Below are 21,699 nucleotides of genomic sequence, written 5' to 3' on the forward strand. Positions count from 1 at the left end.
CTTCGTTTCCGGTTGGTGGAAGTGAACCCAGGTTTCGTCCCCAGTAACGATTCTTGCAAGGAAGCCATCACCTTCTCGTTCAAAGCGCCGAAGAACTTCTTCAAAAGCATCAACACGTCATTCTCTCATATCAGAAGTCAGCTGCCTTGGCACCCATCTTGCAGACACTTTGTGAAACTGGAGCACACCATGCACAATGTGGTGTGCTGACCATGACTAATCTGTAAACATGCTGCAATGTCATTCAGTGTCACTCGACGGTTTCCTTCACCATGGCTTCAACTGCTGCAATGTTCTGTGGAGTCACAACTTGTTGTGCCTGACCTGGACGAGGAGCATCTTCCATTGAAGTCACACCATTTGCGAACTTCCTGCTCCGTTCGTAGACTTGCTGCTGTAACAAACATGCATCACCGTACTGAACCTTCATTCGTCGATGAATTTCAATAGGTTTCACACCTTCACTACGCAAAAACCCAATAACAGAACGCTGTTCTTCCCTGGTGCAAGTCGCAAGTGGCGTGGCCATCTTTATACTGATACTGCGACGGTATGTGTGCATCTGCACCATGCTGCCACCTACAGACCATTCTGCACGCTGTTTGCAGCACGCTTACCAACTTACAGTATAACGGCGCGAAATTTCGATTTGTTATTACAAATTTAAGGTTTTCATTTGACTCACCATCGTAAAAAGAACAACAAAGCTTGAGTTTTATCTTCTCTTTCCCACTGAAGTAAGCATCTAATGCGTTCATCTTCTGTCTCAGGTCTCTAGTTGAACATTCGATTGTTTCGCCAGTTTTTCTACCAATAACATGTCTTTTAGGTGCAGGTGATTCTTCCGGGTTGTATGGTAGTAATTTATGAAACTTCTCCGTTGCGAGGAAAGGGAAAGTTTCATGGACGACGATCATTTCCGTTGCAAGAAACTGAACGAACACTGAGATCGAGGCTGTCTTTTATTGGGCGCAGCATCTCTTTGATATTCTTGTGTCGTGTGGAAAATGTGTTTAGTACCTTGCCTGCTCAGGACTCTGCGGATTTCATTTGATGTAACCCTGAAGAAAGGACAGAGTGCTATAGGAAGATCATCTTGTGATGGTTCAAATGGCTCTGAGCACTATGGGACTTAACATCGACGGTCATCAGTCCCCTAGAACTTAGAACTACTTAAACCTAACTAACCTAAGGACATCACCAACACGCAGTCATCACGAGGCAGAGAAAATCCCTGACCCCGCCGGGAATCGAACCCGGGAACCCGGGCGCGGGAAGCGAGAACGCTACCGCACAACCACGAGCTGCGGACCATCTTGTGATGACTGAGATTCTCAATGTTTCCGTTTCTTAGATGTCTACCGAAACGCTTTCTGAACTCGGAGTCCAGGTGGTCCTTGACAATAATAATGTCACATCTACGTATTACTTTTATTTATTTTTCCAGTCATCAGCCTTCTGACTGATTCCAATGCGGCCCACTACGAATTCCTCTCTTGCCCCAGCATCGTCATCCCAAACTTCCACCTCAACCATACTTCTTCAATTACTTGTTCCATCTATTTCAAACTCTGCCTTCGCCTATAGTTTTCGTCGCCTGCAGCTGCTTCTTGCGCCATAGAAGTTATTTCCGAATATCCTAACACATATCTTATCATCTCCTCCCTCCTTCTTGTTGGTGTTTTTCATATCCTCGTTCTTTGTATTATCAGTCCATCTACGAGGGCGTACTCAAAAGCAATGCTTATAAATGTTTTACATGAAAGCTCAAACTTTTTTTATAATAAAACGAACTCTGTTACCATTGTGCGTCTTTATTCTTTGAGCCTATGCAAGATAATTTTTTCTCATACTGGATTTTAATTCCACTCCTGAGTCTTTCTTTTATTTCCATCATGAGTCTTCATGTAAGCGGAGGCACCCGAGTCTGTTGTCGCATTCAGTAAAATTCTTTTCAGTATGTGACGACATATTCAAGGTGTAAAATTGTTCCACGTTTTGGCTATTGTTGAATATCAAAGACTATTAACATCTTACAGAAACGCTTCACACCTGATGTCAGTAGTGGTGCTAGGCCGACGTCAGCGCATTTACCATGAAAGATCTCTGTTGGATTCCTTTCATGTTAATTTCTTAAATCTGTTGTCATTTACGGCATAAATTCCTCTTCTAAATTTACTGTGGTGTTTCTGACTATCTGGGAGGAGACTGAGCAGTGAAACGTGTTACTTTTACACATAAACAAGAACGATCTGTCACACTATTACACTTTAAAACACAGTTTATATGTAATTCATGTCACACAGTCACATACGGAACCTACATCCGCTTTCTTTTATATACTGTATATGATAAGATACTGTCATCCCCCTTCCCTTCTGTGTGAGAGGATGAATGAGCAAATGTATTTCTAGTCGCATGCTGGACGGTAGCAGACAAGCCTGTCTGCTAGAGAACAGTAGGACCAACGTCGGAACGGGTAGCTACGCTTTATAAAAGCAAAGAGGTTTCTATCCTTAGTACAATCCTGTCCGTCCCTTGTCATGTTGGTATAGGAAGCTGCCTCTCTGGTCACTTTGTATTTGTGAGGCACCCCTCAAGAAGGGACCACGGCAGTCTGTCGGCGGCTTGCGTCTGAGGTGGTAAGATCTCCGGCTAAGCGCGTGTCTGCTAAGTCCGTAGGACAATGGATTTCTTAAGTTCAGCCTAACTGAAAATTTAATCACCTTTATTTCAGGTTTAGCTGTAAAATATCTAATGTTATCTTAAATTGCAACGCAGTGTAATTCGAGTGTTAAGTTCAGAATATATTCCGGTAGTTGCTTTGTCACTACTTTGTGAGTAAAGTGGAACCACGTGTTGATCAGTAACTCTAACTAGCATCATCAATCTTCAATGCGAATGTGCGTGAGATTATAACGTCTCGTCTTGACAATATTTTTCAATATAGCAAATTTTCTTTACGTTGAACCCACGTGGGGTGTACTTTGTGAGACCAGTACCACGTGCTTATACAATTGTTTGACCCATCAGGTAAATAGTAAGACGATAGTAACCAGTTCGAGGTTTTTCTTTTGTAAATTGCTTTTCGATCTAATTTATTTTAATTATCAAAATTATTGTGGAGTTACACTCTTTGTGTAAACCAAGTTGACCACGTGAAGCATGTGGTGTAATCATCAAAGTAGCCCTCAGCTATTCTTTTCGGGAAGATTTCACAGAGAGTTAGTATGAATTTAGTATACCAGTGTGTGGTAATTACATGACGGACAAGATTGCGCTACGAACGTAACTTCTTTGGGTGAAATTTGAATCGTTTGGTTGTGGTTAATTTCCTCTTGCATATGTTTCAACGTTCTTTGTGTGTTATTTTATGAATGCAGTGTTGTATGCAGTCTCCCAATCCTGGCTCCATATTTGATGTGTTCTGTAAGATTACAAACTCACATTTTCACAATCCTAAATAAGGCACCAGTTTAGTTATAAATCAAGTTTAATATGCTGAAATTTCAATGATCAATGTTAAAATAAATTTCCAAATATAAACTGATTTATTTCTTTTTATTTAAATTCTCTTATATATATATATATATATATATATATATATATATATATATATATATATATATATATATCACCGGTTGTCGTATGACTATTAAAAGATTATAATTAATGTTAGTATGGTTGGGAATTTGGTATGCTAGACTGGATACCTGGTGAAACAGTTGCGCAGTAATGCAAGGTTAACTTCCCCAGACAGCACACAGCTTTTAAACCGCTTTTATGGAATTTCAGCACTGTAATCAGAACAAATTAAAGCAAAAACATTACAACCTACACTAACGTAAGTCATCTGACGGCCACCTCCTCCTGGGGATTGGAGAGAAATTGGAATTTTGATGGTAAAGAAAGGCCACTTGGGCTATCTCTACTAACCTAAGAAAATGGCGTGAAAGAAAGGGCACTTGGGCTATCTCCACTAACCTAAGTCATCTGACCACCACCTCTTCCTAGGAAATGGGTGGAAAAGGACTCAGCCTGTGCTGGATAGGATAGACATAAGTCTTGCTTAACCTATTGTTCTGTTAAATGGTTTTCCACGTCACCCCCGTTTCCTTAGGTTCTTCAGTCTGGAACCGCACGACCGCTACGGTAACAGGTTAGAATCCTTGCCTCGGGCATGGATGTTTGTGATGTCCTTAGGTTAGTGAGGTTTAAGTAGTTCTAAGTTCTAGGGGACTGATGACCTCAGATGTTAAGTCCCATAGTGCTCAGAGCCATTTGAACCATTTTTCTCATGCTTCTGAAGGCCATTTCTGGAGCATTCTTCTTTGTCACCAACCCCCTCAATTTATTGTACTGTAGTGTTTTACATAAAAATTATGCAAATTAACCTAGTATTTCGCACTTAATCTGCTGTTCTGCTCCATATCACCCTCCCCTTAACTACTGTATCGCTAACACTACGTTGATATATAAAATTAATCGAAATTAGTTAAATCGATATTCTTCACATGTATGGGCCAGTTTCTTTTAATTTACAGCATCCTATTGGTCGGTGAAGTCGATGGAATATAGTTTAAAACAAAAGATCACTAATAATGAAACGCATCCGGTCGCTCAATGCCCAATGCCGACGCCAGAGTTCAGGTGCATTGCCGCACCCCGTGAAGTGGTGATGCAGCAGTTAGCTGCCCAGCAACACACAGGTGTCTGTTCGGGAACCGCAAGCGTGAGGTGGTGGCATCATTTTCATACTTGACACCCAACAAATTCCTGTCGAAATACATGTTCAGCTAGGCACCGTTGGTGGCGCGATGGTGCAGTTATGCCTATCATGCAGCACGAATTGGGTAATGGGAGCAGGAGGCACGTGACTGTGTCTGTTTCCAAAGATTCATAGCAGACATGTCTCAAATTACATTTCCTGTAATTTAAGAAAACCACAGACATAGCATGTAGTTAGAAAATTGTACACTGTCACAGTGGGAGCAGGACTGAGAAAAAAGAACACAGAGATTGTGAGGTAAATATTCATTTATTTCTGATCCAACTTAAAAGTAATACATTTTCATAATCAGACACAGCAACACATTTTTCATACATGTCCTTGAGTCGATGGAGAGAAGGACACCCATAGAATTCCAGATCTTGAATAGCAGCAAACTTAAAGATTTGACACATCCATGTGATCTTCTCCTTCCCCTTCACATAGACGATGGTATCCGTGTCATCGAATAATTTAAGCGCCATCACCATATCTTTATAGGATATGCCAGGATCATCCCAGTGAATTCCATGGTAGAAGCCTGGTAACCACTTTGCACTCTTCCATGTCTTAGCACACTTCATGTACTTGAAAGACCTTGGTGATGCAATGTTTGGTGAGAATGTCTCTATTATTCCAGCATCTTGTGTGTACGCTACAAATGCAACAATTTTAAATATGAACTCTCCACACTCACCAGCATAGAAACCCTGAGTGTCTGCAATGCTGTTCACACCTTGAGACACCATTGTGAAATGCTCTAGGTGTGGTGTTGCACCTATTCATTTATACAGCTCATGGCACAACACAAGTGAGGGGCAGTAGTTGATCACACAGTCATGTAGAACTAGAGCATATGTGGCAGTATGTTCTGGGAAATTTGTCGAAGGTTCAAATTCAATTCCCACATCTATAGGTCCAAACTTAATTATCTCGTTCTGTTTTGGGCAGTCTATTACAATGATTGGTGATAGCTCCTCGAACGTATGTGGACCGTGTAGGCACCTTCTTCCCTCTCCTTCAGCCATTTCATAGTAAGGAGCACAAAACCTTGCATACATGTCATAAGCTAGACTGTTAACATTTTGATTCCACTGCAGATGTAAATTGTCATATGAGTAGAATTCTGAATTGAGGTAGACTATGGCACTAGTTAACATGCAGTTGTCAAACACAGTGGAGCCATTTTCTATATTACCTCTGCTATCAGTCTGAAACCAAGTATGATGAAACTAGGTGTCTGTAGCTGCGAAGAGGTTTTAATAGCCCATGTTTGTCTGCTCGCAGTCGGAAACATTGGGTACTCTAAAATCTCCCATGAGCGAAATGTCAATGACAGAAATGTACCAGAATTCAGAACTTTTAAAAGCTTCAAACGCTCCTCGTCTGATACACTGATGTGAGGCATTTTCCATATTATCTTGCTGATTGTGATCATATTCTCCACTTGAGCTCCATGATTGTATGGGTTACTGTCCGTCGCACTCTGCACCAGAATGAGCTCCTGTTTAGCGTTCATAATAATCTGTCTCATGTCCTCAAAGTACCCCATAAGCATTTTTAGAGGTATGCATGCAGTAAATCGCTTCTACACTGCAACTGTTCTATCCTCTGGATCGTCTTTGAACCATCCCGCATTTTCTAAACTATGCAAATTTGCGGGTAATGCAGAGATGTATGTTTTAAGGGTTGATGTTATGCTGACATTGTGTGTATGGTCGATCTCAGACCCATTGAGTTCATAGCGTATCTCTTGGAATAGGAACGCTAAAGCGTTACGTGTAAGCTTGGATCTCACTGTATTGGTACCATCGGTTTTCTTGAATGACCCCTCTAGATATAGGAAACTCTTGCAGGGAAGTGTGTATCTTGGTGCTGGATGACAACCCTAATTTCATCGTTCTTGTTAAATGTGGTTGACATGTAAGGTTTATGAGAGAAGTATTCCTGATGTATAATTCTCTCATCATACTCTACCGGACTGGTGATACGGAGTTAGGACGTCATTGCACGGTTTCAATCCAACAGATTTAAGAAAACCGTAGTTCGCACGTTTTATCACTTTGATGTTGGGCAGCGAAGTGACATGCTGTGGTTTGCGTGCACCTCCTTTATACCGTACGCCCATCCTGCCTTACATGTAATTGTACAATGATTTCCTCACCATGAAAGTCTACAAGTTGGTTATTCTGGTCCACAATACGCAGCTCCAAATAATCCAATGTCTGAGTTGTCACTGGAAGGTCTCAACAACCTTATACCCCGTTGCAACTGAGGGGAACAATCCGTAAATATTATGAATCAGACTAACGTTGAGAGAGGAGTTCGTTGCAATGTTACGCTCGACTAGGATTGTGCTGACGGGAAGTACGTCCACAGTCTGATCTGACTTGTAAAATTTACTTGGATCCTTCTTCAAAACCCGCCCTTCTGTGAAACCCCACAGGCGCCCTATTGAACCTTTCTGGTTAAAGTTAATCGTTGCATTTACAGTCCTTATTTCAGATTTAAGTGTACTTCAGTACTGATGTGTCGGCAGCGGGGCCAACACCTTGTAGATCGAAGTGGCTGAAAGTGCACGCTAAACTAACGCAGACGGGCGTGAAGTACTGGAACATGAGACTTATTAATGAATAAGAAGAAAAGTACGTAGCTGGAATAATATACTTAACTTTATTCTCTTGTTGGAATACATCTCTTGAATAGTAGTAAGCTATAAGCACTGATACAAATGGCGCCTTGCTAGGTAGTAGCTATGGAATAAGCTGAAGGCTATTCTATCAGTCTCTCGGCAAATGAGAGGAAGACTTGGTAGGTCTGGTCGCAAGCTATGTCGTCCGTACAACTGGGGCGAGGTCTAGTCCGTGTATTGTGACCTGCCATGTGGTGGCGCTAGGATTGCGATTACACAGTGGCGACACGCGGGTCCGACATGTACTACAGGACCGCGGCCGATTTAAGTTACCACCTAGCGAGTGTGGTGTCTAGCGGTGACACCACAAGTACCTTCTCCAGACTGTTTTAAGACTTCGTTTAAATCATCAATATCCTATGCACCCGGTTCTATTTCCGCAATATCTTTTCACCATTAATATCCAGATGCAGTTTGTTGTTGGTATCATATAAGTAGGAAAAAGGGTTCACTATACTTTCAACTACCTAGTTTCAACTACTTTTCAAGGTCATCCAACCCTCGCTACCAACATCGGAAGTACAGGCACATAGATCGATGAATGTAGGAAATGTCTTAGGATTTTTGGTAGGTTAGCGAATAAGACAGGTAAATATTCTCGTACAAAATACGAGTATTTATTAACTCTTGTATATAGATTTACACACAGAAAACAACTCTTTCCCTATTTTCGTTAGGTCCAGTTTTAATAATGTCCAATTTAACTTTTAACTTATAGCTTAAATCCACATCTAAATTAACTATTTCATTCTCAAACCAATAATTTGACAAATACACAGAAGTTATACTCTAGAATCTAATACATATCTAATTTTCTTCCTGTAAAATATATGTTTTATGTCTTTAACTATTAGCTCTGATCCCTCCTGCAGTTATTCTAGGCGAGAGTATTTCCGGATTTTAATTTTTCCTCGTATCTCCTCCATGACTACCGTTAAAGCGTTCCACGTCTTCCTGCGTGTATGTCGGCAACTCTTCTGCTCCACATTCTTGAGGGATTTCTATAAAGAACTTTACGTTCACAACCTTTGCAAACGATTTGCTATTAAATGTAGTTATTCCATCAGCTTTAAAGTCGGCAAATGGCTGTTCTGTTGCTAGGTGGACAACATCCACCTCGCCACACTTCGATAGAACATAACCATCCTTTTTAACCTGATTCCAATGGCAATAGAGCTTAATAAACACATTTTCGTATATCCGTTAATATAGTAAACGTTCTCAATTCCACTGATTTTGGTCAGTACACCAACACGTGACCAGTCTCCATGGCTGTTTACTGTAGATACCAATATTTTGTATTTCCCCTTCGTAGTCAGATTTTTACATACATAATGTTTAAATATACATAATGTTTAAATCCATATGTAAACCTTGCCTGCACATCGGCAATAGCTTCTTCACTTTCCAATAGAAGCTTATATTCTACCTTTTTAGCAGTTGCCTTCTCCATATACTCCAGTTTCCTTTTCTTTACTTTGAGGCCCTCCATTTCCAGTTTTTGTTTCTGTACACATAATATACTAACTGCACTAATTTCTTTAATGGGGAATGGTTTAAGTCTGTTTGATACATTTGTCCTTTTTCTTATGACTTGGGGTATAACATTATTTGTAGAAACCAGTCCCAATTCGGCGATATCTGTATAGGACGGTATTTTGGAGAACAGGGTTCCAGACTGAGAAAAATAAGTTTCTCCTGCTTTAACATAGCACTTATGCATAACATATTGTCTTTGTTGGAGTCAGAGTTAAGAATCTCTAAGTAGTTTACAGGCAGATAATTAAAACTGTATGCAGACAGAGCGTAACTTATATGCTTTTCTCGGTGCTGAGAGTCTGGCAGACTTACTTGCACACCAGTCAACTTTCGGCTGTTCTTATTACCCCAGAAGACAAATTGTAGAACGTTGTTAAACACCACAAAGCAATTGTTCTGTAAATTATTAGTTAGCTGACACCACATGGATGAAATTGGCGCAGAGTGAAGTGGAGGACATTGTAAATACTGCTTGTTGGTGTCTAATACACTTAAACAGCTTTGCTCTGGGTCGAACACATGATCCATTCTGTAGTTGTATATCCAGGCTGGTGATGCCATGCTCCTTACCCAAAGAAGAGGGAGGAGGGTGACCAGTCAGTCCACATACGTTCAAGGAGCTTCCACGGAAAATTGCAATACACTGCTCGAAACAGAACGACATAATTAAGTCTGGACGTATAGATGCGGGAATTGAATTTGAATCTTTGACAAATTTTCCAGAACACACAGCCACGTATGCTCTAGTTCTACATGACGGTGTGATCAACTACTGCCCTGTCACTGGTGTTGTGGCATGAGCAGTATGAATGAATAGGTGCTGCACCATACCTAGAGCATTTCTACATCTACATCTACATTTATACTCCGCAAGCCACCCAACGGTGTGTGGCGGAGGGCACTTTACGTGCCACTGTCATTACCTCCCTTTCCTCTTCCAGTCGCGTATGGTTCGCGGGAAAAACGACTGTCTGAAAGCCTTCGTGCGCGCTCTAATCTCTCTAATTTTACATTCGTGATCTCCTCGGGAGGTATAAGTAGGGGGAAGCAATAAATTCGATACCTCATCCAGAAACGCACCCTCTCGAAACCTGGCGAGCAAGCTACACCGCGATGCAGAGCGCCTCTCTTGCAGAGTCTGCCACTTGAGTTTGTTAAACACCTCCGTAACGCTATCACGCTTACCAAATAACCCTGTGACGAACGCGCCGCTCTTCTTTGGATCTTCTTTATCTCCTCCGTCAACCCGATCTGGTACGGATCCCACACTGATGAGCAATACTCAAGTATAGGTCGAACGAGTGTTTTGTAAGCCACCTCCTTTGTTGATGGACTACATTTGATAAGGACTCTCCCAATGAATCTCAACCTGGTACCCGCCTTACCAACAATTAATTTTATATGATCATTCCACTTCGGCCGCGGTGGTCTAGCGGTTCTAGGCGCTCAGTCCGGAGCCGCGCGACTGCTGCGGTCGCAAGTTCGAATCCTGCCTCGGGCATGGCTGTGTGTGATGTCCTTAGGTTAGTTAGGTTTAAGTAGTTCTAAGTTCTAGGGGACTGATGACCGCAGATGTTAAGTCCCATAGTGCTCAGAGCCATTTTTCATTCCACTTCAAATCGTTCCGCACGCATACTCCCAGATATTTTACAGAAGTAACTGCTACCAGTGTTTGTTCCGCTATCATATAATCATACAATAAAGGATCCTTCTTTCTATGTATTCGCAATACATTACATTTGTCTATGTTAAGGGTCAGTTGCCACTCCCTTTTCACCAAGTGCCTGTCCGCTGCAGATCTTCCTGCATTTCGCTACAACTTTCTAATGCTGCAACTTCTCTGTATACTACAGCATCATCCGCGAAAAGCCGCATGGAACTTCCGACACTATTTACTAGGTCATTTATATATATTGCGAAAAGCAATAGTCCCATAACACTCCCCTGAGGCACACCAGAGGTTACTTTAACGTCTGTAGACGTCTCTCCATTGAGAACAACATGCTGTGTTCTGTTTGCTAAAAACTCTTCAATCCAGCCACACAGCTGGCCTGATATTCCGTAGGCTCTTACTTTGTTTATCAGGCGACAGTGCGGAACTGTATCGAACGCCTTCCGGAAGTCAAGAAAAATAGCATCTACCTGGGAGCCTGTATCTAATATTTTCTGGGTCTCGTGAACAAATAAAGCGAGTTGGGTCTCGCACGATCGCTGTTTCCGGACTCCATGTTGATTCCTACATAGTAGATTCTGGGTTTCCAAAAACGACATGATACTCGAGCAAAAAACATGTTCTAAAATTCTACAACAGATCGACATTATAGATATAGGTCTATAGTTTTGCGCATCTGCTCGACGACCCTTCTTGAAGACTGGGTCTACCTGTGCTCTTTTCCAATCATTTGGAACCTTCCGTTCCTCTATAGACTTGCGGTACACGGCTGTTAGAAGGGGGGCAAGTTCTTTCGCGTACTCTGTGTAGAATCGAATTGGTATCCCGTCAGGTTCAGTGGACTTTCCTCTGTTGAGTGATTCCAGTTGCTTTTCTATTCCTTGGACACTTATTTCGATGTCAGCCATTTTTTCATTTGTGCGAGGATTTAGAGAAGGAACTGCAGTGCGGTCTTCCTCTGTGAAACAGCTTTGGAAAAAGGTGTTTAGTATTTCAGCTTTACGCGTGTCATCCTCTGTTTCAATGCCATCATAATCCCAGAGTGTCTGGATATGCTGTTTCGAGCCACTTGCTGATTTAACGTAAGACCAGAACTTCCTAGGATTTTCTGTCAAGTCGGTACATAGAATTTTACTTTCGAATTCACTGAACGCTTCACGCATAGCCCTCCTTACGCTAACTTTGACATCGTTTAGCTTCTGTTTGTCTGAGATGTTTTTGCTGCGTTTAAACTTGGAGTGAAGCTCTCATTCATTTCGCAGTAGTTTCCTAACTTTGTTGTTGTACCACGGTGGGTTTTTCCCGTCCCTCACAGTTTTACTCGGCACGTACCTGTCTGAAACGAATTTTACGGTTGCCTTGAACTTTTTCCATAAACACTCAACATTGTCAGTGTCGGAACAGAAATTTTCGTTTTGATCTGTTAGGTAGTCTGAAATCTGCCTTCTATTACTCTTGCTAAACAGATAAACCTTCCTCCCTTTTTTTATATTCCTACTAACTTCCATATTCAGGGATGCTGCAACGACCTTATGATCACTGATTCCCTGTTCTGCACTTACAGAGTCGAAAAGTTCAGGTCTGTTTGTTATCAGTAGGTCCAAGATGTTATCTCTACGAGTCGGTTCTCTGTTTAATTGCTCGAGGTAATGTCACTCGATGCTCTGTCCCTACCACCCGTCCTAAACATCTGAGTGTCCCAGTCTATATCTGGTAAATTGAAATCTCCACCTAAGACTAAAACATGCTGAGAAAATTTATGTGAAATGTATTCCAAATTTTCTCTCAGTTGTTCTGCCACTAATGCTGCTGAGTCGGGAGGTCGGTAAAAGGAGCCAATTATTAACCTAGCTCGGTTGTTGAGTGTAACCTCCACCCATAATAATTCACAGGAACTATCCACTTCTACTTCACTACAGGATAAACTACTACTAACAGCGACGAACAGTCCACCACCGGTTGCATGCAATCTATCCTTTCTAAACAGTCTGTACCTTTGTAAAAATTTCGGCAGAATTTATCTCTGGCTTCAGCCAGCTTTCTGTACCTATAACGATTTCACCTTCGGTGCTTTCTATCAGCGCTTGAAGTTCCGGTACTTTACCAACGCAGCTTCGACAGTTTACAATTACAATACCGATTGCTGCTTGGTCCCCGCATGTCCTGACTTTGCCCCGCACCCGTTGAGGCTGTTGCCCTTTCTGTACTTGCCCAAGGTCATCTAACCTAAAAAACCGCCCAGCCCACGCCACACAACCCCTGCTACCCGTGGTGTAGCCGCTTGTTGCGTGTCAAGGTGTGAACATCTTTGCAGACACTCAGGGTTTATATGATGGTGAGCGTAGACAGTTCATATTTAAAGATGTTGCATTTGTAGCGTACACACAAAATGGTGGAATAATAGACGTTTTCACCAAACATTGCATCACCTAGGTCTTTCAGGTACGTGCAGTATGCTAAGACATGGAAGAGTGGAAAGTGCTTAACACATTTTATCATGGAATTCACTTGGGATGATCCTGGCATACCCTATAAAGATATGGTGACGGTGCTTGTACTATTTGATCACACCGATAACATCGTCTATGTGAAGACGAAGGAGAAAATCTGATGGATGTGTCAAATCTTTAAGTTTGCTGCTATTCAAGATCTAGTATTCCACAGGTGTCCTTCTCTTCATCGCCTCAGGGACATGTATGAAAAAAGTGTTGCTGTCTCTGCTTATGAAAATGAAAAATTAGTTTTAAGTTGGATCATAAGTAAATGAATTTTTACCTCGCAATCTCTGTGTTCTTTTTTGTCAATCCTGCTCCCGCTGTGACAGTGTACAGATTTTTAACCACAAGCTATGTCTGTGGTTTTCTTAAAGTACCGGAGATGTATTTTTAGACATGTCTGCTATATACCTTTGGAAGCAGACATGGTCATGTGCCTCCTGCTCCCAGAACCCAATTCATGCTGTATGATAGGCGTAATTCCATGCAACCATTATATATATTTTGTTATCTCTAATCTTAAGCTTCACCTCCTTAAGAGCAGTCATCTTCAGCAAAAACTAATGTCATTTGAGACAGTGCTCCCACACCAGCGGCAGCAGCAGTTTAATGGGAAAATTCAGTGGCGATTGCTAGGAAGGATGAACCCTGTGCTATTCTGGGAAGCACTGCAATATCTCTCAGTGCTGGACCCACACCTCAACTATATGCATCATCGCGCCAGCAACAGTGCCTAGGTGAATGCGTATTTCGACAGGAATTTGAAAGGGATGCCACTACATCATAGTTGCAAGTCCTGAATGGACACCTACGCATCGCTGGGCAGTTGACGGCCACGTAGCCACTTCCCAGGGCCCACCGATGTACCCGGACTCATGCGTCAGTGATGGGCATCAGGTAGTGGGATGTGATTTTTCCATATTCCATAACTATATTCCATCAATAGGATGCTGCACATTAAAAGAAACTAGCCCATACATGTGAATAATATAGATTTAATTAATTTGGATAATTTTTTTACATCTATGTGGTATTAGCTGTACAATGGTTATGTGGATTGTGTGTGTCAGTGGGTGATATGGAGAACAATAGGTTAAGTATCTGTCATTCAAAGGAGACATCCGAGACATCCGAAGGCGAACGGCAGCTGAAATAGAAAGAAAGAAGCAGGAGACGGACCAAAGACACCCCCTGTTTCAAGAGAACATCAACTACCAAGACTCAAATCGAGAAAAAGTTTCCTCCAGAGAAAGCAACCAATTCAGACAACACCTGCAAATCGTAGGATGCAACTCTGGCGTAGCTCATCTTTAGAGAAACATTGGGACAACCCCAAAGAAGAACTTGCTGCAAGTCATCACCGCCCATACTAGACATGAAAGATCCTCAATAGACTGAGAACTACAGTATCTTGGTGTAAGATGAACAAATGGGGATGCATCCCAGGAGACGATCTGTGTGAGTGCGATGGACCTCAAGACCACCAGCAGCTGGTCGACTGCAGGAAACTATCAGAACCTGTTCCGTGGATGATCTGGCTGTCGCCAATGAGAAGCAGTCCGTGCAAAGGAATTCTGGGCAGCACATGGACTATAAGTATGCATATATTGAGAGGTGGCATGCGCCCCCTCTCATAGTTCTATCTTACGATTCTCCTCTCTAATTGCATGCAGTGGAGAGTTGCTATTCCTTCACACGCGGACTTCCCACGCGGCGTCTCTCGTCACCCGGGTGGTCCGGTGACAGGCGGGCTCCGCTGATTTCAAAAGGGTAAGCCGACGGGTGTGAATGCTTTCCAGACGCCGACATTGTCAAAAGACACGCCCGGAGGGGCCTGAAGTAGCGGCTGGGCTAGTGGTTCCGTTACTTCGCAGAAACTTAGCGAAAACACTTTCTGGCGGGCTACCAGCGAGGCGTGGGAATGACTTGTGTACCCAGGCAGTTGTGGCGGGGAAATTCCCGCGCTTTCTGCAAAATAGTAACTGTGATTGGCTTGCTCAGGGCATAGCTCCGTGACGTAGCAAAATCAGTGCAGAAATTGGCGCCAAGAATCTCCATTGGTGGAATGGTAGTGCTCCGGCAATGGAGTGGAATTTTCCGCCAGTTTTCGAGTTTCTGATTGGAACGTTTAACCACGGCCACTGTCGTGGGGGCGGGAATGTTCTGTGTTCGGTCTGTACGGGTGCTCAGAGTAGTCGGCTCTCGCCTTTCGGTCGAGGACGTCGAAGCAACCAGCCATCGCCTCCGGTACTCCAGATCGTGTTCTGGCAGTTAAGAAGACAGTTTGGTAATGTATGTCCGCAGCACCAGCAGATAGGGATTTTCCTAGGTGATAATCAGAGCTCAGCAGAGCGCGCCTGTTCGTCTTTTTCTAACTTTGTTCTGTCTTGAATAGCAGCAATTAATGTTGGGTTAGCTGTGTGTCTCTCTTAAGATTTGAGTGTCAAGGAATTGGCTCCACATACCACTTCGTCTTAAACCTCACAATCTAGTTTAGGGACAACTTCACCTTTACAGTGTTTGTATCAGTATCCAATTTGAGCCAATTTGATGTATTGTAAATGTTTCATGTGTTTTTGTTTATTATTTTGTGTTTAGTCTTAATAAATCATATTGTTATTTTGGACAGAACTTTCATTCTGTTAATCGGTTGAGCAACCCTATCATTCCTCACTATGTTAATGAAACCTTCGTTTATTTAACTTATTTATCAAATTAAATTATTGCAGGTGCCAAACTCTCTTCTACTCCACTGGCAGGGTTGATTAGAGTCAGTTCGCGTATTTTTTTTTAATCCTTGTGCAACCGCAAAAGTCTGAGTTAGAATAGGGGGGGCTTAGAGCATCATTTACATATGTACACTCCTGGAAATTGAAATAAGAACACCGTGAATTCATTGTCCCAGGAAGGGGAAACTTTATTGACACATTCCTGGGGTCAGATACATCACATGATCACACTGACAGAACCACAGGCACATAGACACAGGCAACAGAGCATGCACAATGTCGGCACTAGTACAGTGTATATCCACCTTTCGCAGCAATGCAGGCTGCTATTCTCCCATGGAGACGATCGTAGAGATGCTGGATGTAGTCCTGTGGAACGGCTTGCCGTGCCATTTCCACCTGGCGCCTCAGTTGGACCAGCGTTCGTGCTGGACGTGCAGACCGCGTGAGACAACGCTTCATCCAGTCCCAAACATGCTCAATGGGGGACAGATCTGGAGATCTTGCTGGCCAGGGTAGTTGACTTACACCTTGTAGAGCACGTTGGGTGGCACGGGATACATGCGGACGTGCATTGTCCTGTTGGAACAGCAAGTTCCCTTGCCGGTCTAGGAATGGTAGAACGATGGGTTCGATGACGGTTTGGATGTACCATGCACTATTCAGTGTCCCCTCGACGATCACCAGTGGTGTACGGCCAGTGTAGGAGATCGCTCCCCACACCATGATGCCGGGTGTTGGCCCTGTGTGCCTCGGTCGTATGCAGTCCTGATTGTGGCGCTCACCTGCACGGCGCCAAACACGCATACGACCATCATTGGCACCAAGGCAGAAGCGACTCTCATCGCCGAAGACGACACGTCTCCATTCGTCCCTCCATTCACGCCTGTCGCGACACCACTGGAGGCGGGCTGCACGATGTTGGGGCGTGAGCGGAAGACGGCCTAACGGTGTGCGGGACCGTATCCCAGCTTCATGGAGACGGTTGCGAATGGTCCTCGCCGATACCCCAGGAGCAACAGTGTCCCTAATTTGCTGGGAAGTGGCGGTGCGGTCCCCTACGGCACTGCGTAGGATCCTACGGTCTTAGGGTGCATCCGTGCGTCGCTGCGGTCCGGTCCCAGGTCGACGGGCACGTGCACCTTCCGCCGACCACTGGCGACAACATCGATGTACTGTGGAAACCTCACGCCCCACGTGTTGAGCAATTCGGCGGTACGTCCACCCGGCCTCCCGCATGCCCACTATACGCCCTCGCTCAAAGTCCGTCAACTGCACATACGGTTCACGTCCACGCTGTCGCGGCATGCTACCAGTGTCAAAGACTGCGATGGAGCTCCGTATGCCACGGCAAACTGGCTGACACTGACGGCGGCGGTGCACAAATGCTGCGCAGCTAGCGCCATTCGACGGCCAACACCGCGGTTCCTGGTGTGTCCGCTGTGCCGTGCGTGTGATCATTGCTTGTACAGCCCTCTCGCAGTGTCCGGAGCAAGTATGGTGGGTCTGACACACCGGTGTCAATGTGTCCTTTTTTCCATTTCCAGGAGTGTATATTCTAGAAGAATTTCGAGTTAAATACACTGCTAGCCCCGGCACCTCGCATAAAATGGCGACCCTTAGCCTCGGATCTTTCCTGTGAATCGCTGATAAGCAAGTATTATTAGTAGTAGGGACATTCGGAATTTTTTTTGCTTAATTTTTTTTATTGGTTGATACCCAAGCTTTTTTTCTGGTAGTTCCGCGTTTAGTTTTAAGAAGCGGAGCATGATTACAGTTTTTGTTTTCAGTGTATATATTCTTTTGTTCATTGTTTTTGTGTTCCTTTGATGGTGGGTCCGTATCACATCCCACTTTGTCGGGTTTGTGTGCGGTTTCTGTACGACAACAAATCGTGCATATAATTACAGCGTTGGAGAGGCGTTGTTGAAACTTTATGTCTATGTGTAAAAAATATATGGAGTAGGTTAATTTTATTGTGCATTTTAGATAAATTTGTTTTTCATGAATGATAACGAGAAGTAAGGCACGACTATTATCGAGCGAAGCTAAAACAAAAGAGGATAGCATAATGGATAAGGGGCAATTTACTGACGGGAATAGGTTCAGAGATGAGATGGACACATTTTTAGCAGGACAGGACGCCAGGGTCATTGATGAGGAAGGTGATTTGGACGCGATCTCAGAGCAGCGTTGCGGCCGTGATTATGATAGTGAAGTAGAGGATGAAACAGAGACAGGCACACAGGTCGAGACGGTAGCAGAAGTTTATAATCAAACGAACGAGAGCAGACAGGGGCTAGCTCGGCCACGTCAGAGCTCTAGCGCCCAGGTGTCCAGAGTTACATCGCCCATGTTTGAAGAGGATCAAGAAGATGACGTAAACCCAATACTGAGCTTCCTACGATCAATGAAAGAAGAAGCTGATGAACAACGTAAGAAGGAGAAGGAAGAAGATGAGAAACAACGTAAGAAGGAGAAGGAAGAAGATGAGAAACAACGTAAGAAGGAGAAGGAAGAAGATGAGAAACAACGTAAGAAGGAGAAGGAAGAAGATGAGAAACAACGTAAGAAGGAGAAGGAAGAAGATGAGAAACAACGTAAGAAGGAGAAGGAAGAAGCTGAGAAACAACGTAAGAAGGAGAAGGAAGAAGCTGAGAAACAGCGTAAGAAGGAGAAGGAAGAAACTGAAGAACAGCGTAAGAAGGACACTCAGGCAATAATTTCGCATATAGGAGAAATTCGAGGGGAATTACTAACAATAAAGAAAGAATGTGGAGAAGCAAAACAATTGTCAATGGTAGCACAAAAAGTAGCAGGCCTAGCCAAAACGGCAGCAACAGGGGCAATGAAAATCGCAAAAGTAACTTCTCAACTTGCAGGTCGCTTGCGACGTGCGACACAAGCCCACTCAAAATCCCTAGCGTTCTTAAAAACCCAAGGTAATATTGCGGTTACGAACATCACGAAACGAATGAAAGAAGTAGAGAGTCGGATAGCAAAACTAGAGCGAAACGGGCACACGAGAACTGCGCGTTCGGATACCAATGATGGAGTACACAGAATTGTGTCTCCGAGGAAAAGCCCGCCGTGCTCTAGCCGAGTGACAGAGTGCGGAACTAACAATGCACACGCAGAAACACCTAGTAATAGCCCCAATAATTGTAGCCCACTTAGGAGAGTGAATTCTGAGTGCCACTGCCACTGTGATACAGAGGTAGCACATCACAGTTATCAGCAAGATAGATCAGGACACTCAGCAGGCGTGCAAGTATCGGAAACGAGTGACAACACCAGTGCGAGGATCGGACAGGATTTTGATCACAATCGCTTCCTGTCGATACTAAAGTTCCAAAAGTTCAGAGATAATGGAGGGTCGATGCATCCCAAGAGCTGGGTGATGCAGTTTACAAATTCATTACCGTCATCATGGCCAACCCTAGCAAAATTAGAATTCATGTGTGGACACATCGAAGGCCAAGCCACGGAAAAGATGCGGGGTGTGGCAGCGACGAGTCAGACTTATCAGGAATTTGTTGATGCGTTCCTGGGGATCTACTGGTCAAAGGAAACGCAAGACAGGATTAAAGAGGAAATAATATTTTGTCCTGAACTGGAAGTGTCCGGGCAAAGGAGCGCAACCAAATTTTTTGATGATTTACTCAAGAAGAATCAATTTTTAGATAGTCCATATAGCAAGGGAGAAATCATCAAATTTTGTTTTTCCAAATTGCCTGTTAGGTATCAACAGACACTTGTCGGCAAGTGTGGATCTGTCATAGAAGCATTCAAGAGTCTATTGCGCGAACTCGAAGTAGTCTTCGATAAACAAGACGCAAAGGACAGGAAGAAGGCGCAAAATAACAAATACCACGGGCCAGCAAGGGCAGACGACAACAGATCGCAAAATCGCGCTCGTCAGTTAGGAAGCCAGGGTTACGGAAATCAAGGTTACGCAATTCAAGATTATGGAAACCAGAGACACGGAAACCAGAACGTCAGGGAACAGGGTCAACCTAGACAAGGAATCTGGGACAGGAGGAATAACGAACGGCAAAGCGACCGTAACTGGAGAGAGCGAAATCAAGGACCACAGGAGAACCAGGAGATTGAAATTAGACCTCCAAATCCTAATGCACGTCAGAGGAGGGGGAGTCTGACAAGGGATTGGCGCTAGTCCATAGGACTCCACCACATCTCTCACACAAAGAAGTTCGTGGAATAATAGTAGTTTAAGTGATGTACATAGTAGAATAGACAAATATATGAACCTTACTTCGGGGAACAATAATCGTTGGATTAATAGATTAAGATTGTTAAAGTATTAACACGCTGCGTTTTCTCGCATAAGAATTTACTGCTGTTAACTTTTTTGTCTACGTTCGGGATCTCCTCTGTCGTCGCGATAAGAGGCACTACCTTTCCATGAGCAATGTTTTTGTCCTTTCCCATCTGGTGTCCATGTTAAGGGATAAAGATGAGTGACGAGATATCGCACAAACGGGCGCATACAAGAACGTGCTCTTAGAAGCGTTCTGAGAAGTCGTGATACGCTCCTTAGCGGCCACAACCAGTTCGTGAGACGTTCATACCAATGCTTGCAGGCACGCGTCAGTGCACTGCAAGATTGTGGTATATTGCGTGATTTCGAGGATGAATATGGGCAATATAGTTTTTTGCAGAGCTGCGCCAGCATCGTTGTCTTGCAAGTCGGGGTGAACCTGTGAGCGTTTGACTCCAATGGTGCCCTAGACGAGAGAAATGCGGGCATAAACCCTACCATGCCAATGTGCTGGTTGGGGATTTAGCGTGCTGCTCGTGACTGACACAGATGAATAACCAGGGACTTATACTTGGATATTCGTGACATACTGTGTAGCTGGGGTGTGTTGGGCGACTGAATCCTCAACAGGAACCAGTCCTGTCTTGGTCATATTACATTGCCTCTGGAAAGGTGTGCGAAAGGTGTGCGAAAACCGCATCACATAGTGATGGAAGTTGCAACTATAAATTTATTGTCGTGTATAGCCATGGCTAACCCAGTCTCTGGAGTTCCAGTGAGGCGTAATGAAAACTCGGAGGTCATGTCGTACGGCGCGCACATCACTGTCGTCAATAGCGGCGAGCAGCGAGACATCTCAACGTAACAGGAATTATGTAAGAGTATTGTATAAGGTAAACAAACAAACAAAAAAAAAGGAAAGGTACGGCATACTAGGATAAGTTAAACTGTAGGATTTAACAATAACTAGATTAATATTGTGGGGGTTTTCTACCACAAGTGTTTGGCGCGCGCCTGTTGGGATGTTATTTTTCAGGTCATCAAATCACAGACCCAAGATGGAGGGACGACCGGCGAGCGAACGTAGAATAGTTGCTTGTTCTTTATAAGCTCAGTAAAACTTCGACCTGCATAATAACATAATTTATTCAAAAGACATAGAATGTAGATCGTTGGCAAATGGTAGTTGATTCTTGAGCATGTCTACTGTCGATCTATATAAGTAATAGTAATACTGGTGCGGGCCCGCACATTTAGTTGTTCATCCAGTATAGCGTCACACACCATGTACAGTAGTGAGATCGGTCTCTACACAAATATCAAGATAGATTATTTACATGTCTAGATTACATACACCAAGATTGTTATAATGATAGCCGTAGATTGATAACTATAAAATTAAAATAAGAGTGCCTGAAATGACAGACCATAAATGCATCATTATGTAAATTTATTATAACTTAGAAGGTCATGAGAAAAAGTTAGGCATAAGATTTTTGTGAGAACTGTGCAGATGACGGGA

The sequence above is a fragment of the Schistocerca nitens genome, chromosome 9 (genome assembly GCF_023898315.1).
Source record: "Schistocerca nitens isolate TAMUIC-IGC-003100 chromosome 9, iqSchNite1.1, whole genome shotgun sequence".
Lineage (NCBI taxonomy): Eukaryota > Metazoa > Arthropoda > Insecta > Orthoptera > Acrididae > Schistocerca > Schistocerca nitens.